The sequence below is a fragment of the Cricetulus griseus genome (genome assembly GCF_003668045.3).
Source record: "Cricetulus griseus strain 17A/GY chromosome 1 unlocalized genomic scaffold, alternate assembly CriGri-PICRH-1.0 chr1_0, whole genome shotgun sequence".
NCBI classification, from domain to species: domain Eukaryota; kingdom Metazoa; phylum Chordata; class Mammalia; order Rodentia; family Cricetidae; genus Cricetulus; species Cricetulus griseus.
The window spans coordinates 231,864,965-231,872,203 of record NW_023276806.1 but is presented as its reverse complement, the minus strand read 5'-3'; the positions used below and the strand labels follow the sequence as shown (position 1 = coordinate 231,872,203).

The window sequence follows — 7,239 nt, the reverse complement described above, 5'->3', positions numbered from 1 at the left end:
ATGGAGAGCCAAAAGAGAACACTGGATCCTTCTCCCATGCCAACTGTAGTCATGTGACTGGGAGCTGACAGGTTGGTATCGAGAATATGGGAACCCTGAAAGAACAGGAGTGCTCTTAACCTCTGAGCCACTGTTTTAGTTGTTTTGTTGTTTGTTTTGTTTTTGGTTTTTGAGACAGGGTTTCTCTGTGCAACCCTGGCTGTCCTGGAACTTGATCTGCAGATTAGGCTGACCTTGAACTCATAAAGATCTCCTTGCTTCTGTCTCCAGAGTGCTGGGATTATAGGCTTGAGCCATCACCACCCAGCTCTGAGCCACTTCCTCAGCCCAGCCTGGGTGATCTCACTACTGAAGTTTTATAAATGTATATACATGTGTGTTTGTGTGAATGTATGCAGGTGTATACAGGTGTCCTTCAAGGCCAGAAGGGTGTGCTGTATTTGTATCTGTATCTTTATCTGCTGGAGCCAGTAGAGACATCTGTGGGAGGGAGGGGGTGTGGATGCTCTGCAGAGCAGGGCGTTTGAGGTTCAGTTGTCCTCAAACACATTATGTAAACCAGGCTGGCCCCACACTTGATCTCACAGAGATCCACATGACTCTGACTACACAGTGCTTGGGATTTAAGACACCCATGCTAGCACCGCTGGCAGAATTTTTGTTTGGTTGGTTCTTTGATTTTTCTGTGTAGCCCTGACTGTCCTAGAGCTCATTCTGTAGACCAGGTTTGCCTTGAACTCAAGAGGCTTGCCTGCCTCTGCCTCCAAGAGCTGAGATTAAAGGTGGGTAGCACCACTAACCTGCCCTGGCAGAATTTCTAACGAGTTCCTCAGGCCCTTTTCTGTCTCAAATGTCCCTTCACAAATGTCCTTTTCCTGTCTTGAACTTAACGCCTGTGTCTAGGCCAAGATTTCTCAACAGCCTGACCTCTGAGCTGCCATGGACACAAGACCTCAAACTGGCACACACACGTGTGAGGCGCCCTCAAGAAGATGGTAGGATGTGAACTACAGTCTAGAAAACCAGATGAGCCTCTGGAAACACTAAGAGCCCCACAGGGCTCTGCAGCCAGCTGAGCACAGGCTGACACTGCTCCTCCTGGGTGACTGTAAGAGACGACAGCAGAGTCACCACGTCAGTACCCAGCTCAATGCGTTCCTCCACTCACTGAAGTCATCACGGACTCTACCTCAGCTGTCTCTCACACCTTCACACTCTTGGCTCCTCAATCACAGGCTACTTCTCCACAGGCCTCTGCCACGGCTGGGGATGCCCAGTGCTCAAGACCACACAGACCCTCAATACTGACCTGGTTGAACACAAGGACATCGTGAAGGTCAAAGAGCGTTGGGTTCTTCTCCTTGCCCTCCTTGTAGGCCTGGGGTCATTGTGGTCATGGAAGGGGACCCACGGGAACATCCAGGGAGCAGGGAAACTCAATTGTGGCCCAGGCCACCATTTTGGATTGTCACTCCGTCTCCCTGCTCCCCACCATGATTCCCTCTCAGAAAGGGTCAAAAACAACAGAGAGGTGGCTTAGAGTTTAAGAGCACCTATTGCTGTTGCAAAGGATCCAGGTTCAGTTCCCACCACTCACATGGTGCTTCACAATCATCTGGGACTCCATACACACGCACACACACACACACACACACACACACACGCACACACACACAATACATCTAATAAAAATAAAATTTAAAATACATTCTTAAATTTGCCCCAGTGACTCCCCTTCAGTCTCCTGCACACCTAGAGGGTGACACCCAGGCTGAGCACACAGGGCTGTTTGGGGAACATTGTGCCACCAGCAAAAAAATCCAGCTCTGGAACAGGACAGGGAATGGTGATGGAAATAGGATTGTGCTGGAATGAATGTTAGCAAAAGAGCATAAAGTTAAAAGTATTAAAAGATTTCATTTTGTAGACCTACTGTGCACTGTGGATCATATAGTCTCACCTGAGGAAGAAGACACTGTTTGTGTTCATCTTTACACTTGAGACCTGTGTTAGTTTTTAATTGCTGGTGAACAAGAAACATTTTAGTCACTTAAATGGTAACTTGTAACAGAGCATGCCTGTTAGTGTTCAGGCATCTGTACTGGCCTGCTCTTGGGGTTCTGACAGGATATGTCCTCAGCTGCAGCCACTAAGAGTACCTTCTGTGCACATTCACTATGTCCCCCTTTAAAAGGGTCCTACCCCCTCTCTATTCCTTTCAAACAATCTCTGCCTGTCTCTTTGTGTCTCCCTCCCCCGTCTCTCTTTCTTCTCTCCCACCCAACACTCCTGTCCTCAGAGACTGTCTCTCTGTTATACATTGCCAGCATTACAATCTGATACATTTAATCAAAGATGCCTACATTGTCCACATACTACCTTCTGGCATTACATCTGGTACTTTTAATCATAATTATGAAGGCAGTCACTTTCCTATATCAAGTTTAGTTACCATCAGTTCACTTATAGAAGCCAAGTGTGCTCACCCTTTCCCAGCTTTCGAAACTCTGATATGTTGATTTTGGTTTATCCTCAATATAAAATTTCTATGACACTTAAGTTGACATAGTTAACATATCACAAAATTGATGACACTTTCAGGGCAAAACAGAACTGGACATTCCTTTAGGGTTGCCACCACTGACCTGACTGCTCTGTCATACCATCTAGCTGAACACTGACATTCTTTAGTTACAAGTGTAAAGACACCTACCTACATGAGTTTAAAAATCGATCTGCACAAAAGGAATACAAAAATTATATACAACAAATTGGATTTTGAAAATACAAAAATAACATCTGTCACTTCTGTCGTGCTGACAACTTGACATATATACACACACGCAGAAAAGTTCCAACTGGGTTATCTCAAGAGCGGTGCTCTAAAATGACAGGCAAACTGCCACTCAGTTTTCACACTGACAGAAGATGTGTTCAAAATATTTCATATACTAAATACTGCAAAATATTTCATATACTAAATATTGCATGTATAAATGCTGGTTGTAGTTTTTGCTTTGATTAATTAAAAGTATCTTAAGCTAATACTAAGTGCACCTAAATTAACAACAGTTCAGAAATCTGACCTTACAATAAAGAAATCCAAAATGTACAACTTCAGAAAGCAAGGAACAATTACTGCCATGCAAGACTGAAAACTGCAAGGAAATGTGATTTAAAACAGCAAGCTCAAATATATGTAACACTGAAAAGGGTCAGCAGTGAGTTCTACTAACAATAGACTTAAAGAAGAAAATACATTCTCTTTGCTGGTATAAATCAGATCGTCAAATCTGAGAACAAGCCATCTGTCCTCTAGCTTAAGAGATTAGCTCTTTTACAGTTGTTTTAATGAAATCTTTCTGCTCAGTTAAATCATAAGCAGGAAAATTTTCATATACCTCTTGCAAATCTGCTTCATTGTGACCTCTTCCAAGTTAGCATTAGCTAGTAATTTCTTCACGGTCTCCTTTAACTCTTCATCCTTAGGTAGTTTTTTCAATTTTTTAAATTAATGGTTCATCATCAGAACTATCTTCAGATTCAGACTCTTTTTTTGGAACTGTTTTGATTCTTCTCGGTGCTAGAGACCGAGTTTCTCTGTGGGTTTTGGAGGCTGTCCTGGAACTAGCTCTGTAGACCAGGCTGGCCTTGAACTCACGGAGATCTGCCTGCCTCTGCCTCTGCCTCTGCCTCTGCCTCTGCCTCTGCCTCTGCCTCTTCCTCTGCCTCTGGAGTGCTGGGATTAAAGGCCCACCTTCTTAACATTAGCACTTTTTACAGATATTTTCTTTTAGCAGCAGCTTTCTGTTTTGCTTTTTCTTTTTTAGATGTCTTTTTTGGTGGTTCAATTTCTTTCTCTTTATCTTCTGAAGACTCTCCCTTATTTTCTTCTCATCTTCATCAGTACTAGATTCATCTGACAAAATTTCAGGACATTTGTTTTGCTTTGACTTCCTTGTTGTTCCAGAACTGTTCCGTTCCTTTTTACTACTTTTGCTTGAAGATATTTTGAATTTTGGCAATGGTTTGCCAGAAGACTTTGGATGCCTTAAGAAATTCAAGATCCTCTTCACTAGTTTGCTGTTCACACCTGATCACTCTAAGTCAAGAACCTCAGATGCTCTTTACATGGCATTTCTAAGTTTTTTTTAGCATTTCTTCCTTCTTTTTGTACTGGGTACCGCCCTTTTCAAATGGAAAGCCACAGAACTGACCCACACTTTTTAATGAGGACACTGTGCCTGGTCTGTTGTAAAGCAGTCTGTGTAGATTTCTAAGATCATCTGTTTTTTCTTACTCAAAAAGAAATGTATCCTTTCACTTTCACAAAGTTTCTGGCCCTTCCCTTGTGCAATTGTAAACGGCTCTCTTTGTAAGGAACACACTTGCGTTGTCAATCTTTCTACTTTCTTCTTTTCTCTCTTGCCTTCCACAATGAGACTCTTTTCTTTTTCTTCCTCCTCGTCATCTTCCTCTTCCTCCTCACTCTCATCTCTGGGTCCCACATCCTGGGCTCCTTCTTGGACAGGGGCTGCGCTCTCCCTCCACAGCGGGGCACAGCCAGTGACTTACTGGGTGTCTGCTGGCGGGGAGGAAGCCGCACACTTCGGTTCCTTCTCTGGCACCTGCAGGACCATGGTGACTGCCCAGTGGCCAAGCTCCCTTCCAAGTCGCCCACTCCTCTCAGTCACTCCACCCGTCTCCCCCAGGGTGCCGAGCTGCGCCCTACAGTGCTGCGGGTCCCCTCCCCCGAATTCCCCTCCTCCAGGCGGTCCTCCTTAATCCAGATCTTGAGGCTGGAGAAACCACCTCTAATCTGAGCAATGCCTTCTGCTGGCAGCCTGTACAAAGAAGGATATAGAAGAAGGAAGCTTGCTGTCCAAGCCTGCTGCTCTTGCTCTTGCTACCAGGTCCGTTGCTTCACTGAAATTAGAGCTGACTTCTTCAGGATTCCAGCATATACTGCAGACCAGCTGAGACATCCAGCCTCATGGACTGAACAACTACTGGATTCTTGGACTTTCTGTTCACAGGGAGCCATAGTTGGATAAGCTAGATCACAGCATATAAGTAATTCTAAAATATCATAGATAAATAGATAGATAGATAGATAGATAGATAGATAGATAGATAGATAGATAGAGATTCATTAAATCATTTCTGTTACTCTAGAGAACCCCGAGTAATACAGATTTTTATAACAGTCTTGGTTCTAGAGCAACAGAAACATAAGAACGAATCTTTTAAAAATCTGGAGTAGCCTTTCCAATCTTCCAACATCTACAGATACCAAAGCCTCTCCAGTTTCTGACACCTGTCTTGGGACCTGGGAGAGCCGGAAGACTCATGGTGTGAACTGTTTTACAAACTGAAGGAGATAAATGCATTTGATTATCTTGATTTATCAATTGTGGATCACAACAGGTCTGTTGGCTCTCTCTATATATAAAACTTTTGGCAGTTTGAGGGAAAATAAGGAAAATGATGATGCTGGTCTGTTGCTCTCAGCATCTCTGGGTAAACTGACTGACAAAAGGAATGGGCTGTGTGATTAAAATCAACCTATTTTAGTATCTCAGAACACAGTGAACGACACAGCTCACATAGGGATAAAATTGACCTGCTCCAGATGGGAATAAACAGTCTAAAGGTTTCCAAGTGTGCCCTGGGAGACAACCTTTTTTTTATTACATTTTTATTTGTTTAACATACCAACCACAGTTTTCCCTCTCTGTTCTCCTCCCCTTCCCTTCCCCATCTCACTTATCCGCCCACCACTCCTCAGAAAGTGTGAGGCCACCCATGGGAGTCAACAAATCATGTCAGATCACACTGAGGCAGGACCAAGCTCCTCCCCCTTCATCAAGGCTGAATGAGGCATCACACCATAGGGAATAGGTTCCAAAAAGTCAGCTCATGTGCCTGGGACAGACCTTGGGCCCACTGCTAGGGGCCCCACAAACCAACCAAGATACAGGACTTGAACCCACATGCACAGCACCTAGGACAGTTCCATGCAGGCTCCAGCTGTCAGTCTGGAATCCATGGGCTCCTGTTAGCTGTCTCTGTAGATTCCCCATCATGATCTTGACCCCACCCCCTTGCTCATATGATCCCTCCTCCCTCTCTTCAGCTGGACTCCTGAAGCTCAGCCCAGTGCATGGCTGTGAATCTATGCATCTGTTTCCATCAGTTACTGGATGAAGGCTCAATGATGACAATTAAGGTCGTCACCAATCTGATTACAGGAGAAGGGCAGTTCAGGCACCCTCTCCACATGGCTAGGAGTTTTAGCTGGAGCCATCCTTGAAGATTCTTGGGAGTTTCCCTAGCACCAGGTTTCTCCCTAAACCCATAAGAGCTCAGGATAACTTCAAAGATGTGAGCTAAGATGGTCCAGCCTCATAGAAAACTCCAGCCAGCACCTGAGATGAGCCCTGTACTTTCCCAGCACACCGAGACTAGACAGCAGTATCCCTCCCAGGTTTTGACGATTATCTTAATTTTCTCGGGTCTCCTAAAGATGCCATTGCCCCCAGACAACAGGAAGTAATTTTAAGAACACAATGCCCACAATCCCAAAAGATTGGGTGGGTGTATTTTGTTGTTCAGTGGGTTATGGATGTTTGTTGGTTGCAAAATGTTATTGACCGTGGTCAGGGAGGAAACTAAGCAAAGGAGGTTAGATTCAGGGATCTTTTTCTGAAAAGATAAAAAAGGGGAAGATATAGAAATGATAGGATTAAGTGACAGAAGATTGAATCTACTTTTAGTCTAAAAAACAACTATTACTCTCCATTATTTTACTTTTGTATGGATTTTTGTATATTGATACAAATTTAAGATCATTTTTGTTTTAACATACTGTATATGTGTTTCTACTTTTCTTTAAGTTATTGAACCTCCACAGCTCATTTAAGAATGTAATGTATGCTGTAGTCCTTGAAAGCTACTTTAATATATTTAGAATAATTAAGAAATACAGTTAGTTGTCTAAAACAATCTAATTTGTAGTCAAGTTATATATGTTTTCAAGGTTAAACCAAGATATGTTTTAGATAGATTGCTGGTCTTTTTAAACACTCAGAGACATACAAAATATGGCATTTAAGATGCTTTAATAACATAAGGCTTTTCATGGCAGTGAGATCCGTCTGCTCCTGGCAGCACCAATTTACTTCATAAAAGGATGATGGGCATCAAAGAACTACTGCTGACCATAGAGAGCCAGCTCCA

The 7,239-nt window shown here is 43.4% G+C and overlaps 1 pseudogene; it reads right to left on the bottom strand.

Moving 5' to 3' along the window:
- Positions 1-3,265: 3,265 nt before the first annotated feature.
- Positions 3,266-5,807, bottom strand: LOC118237703 (annotated as a pseudogene).
- Between the last annotated feature and the right edge of the window lie 1,432 nt (positions 5,808-7,239).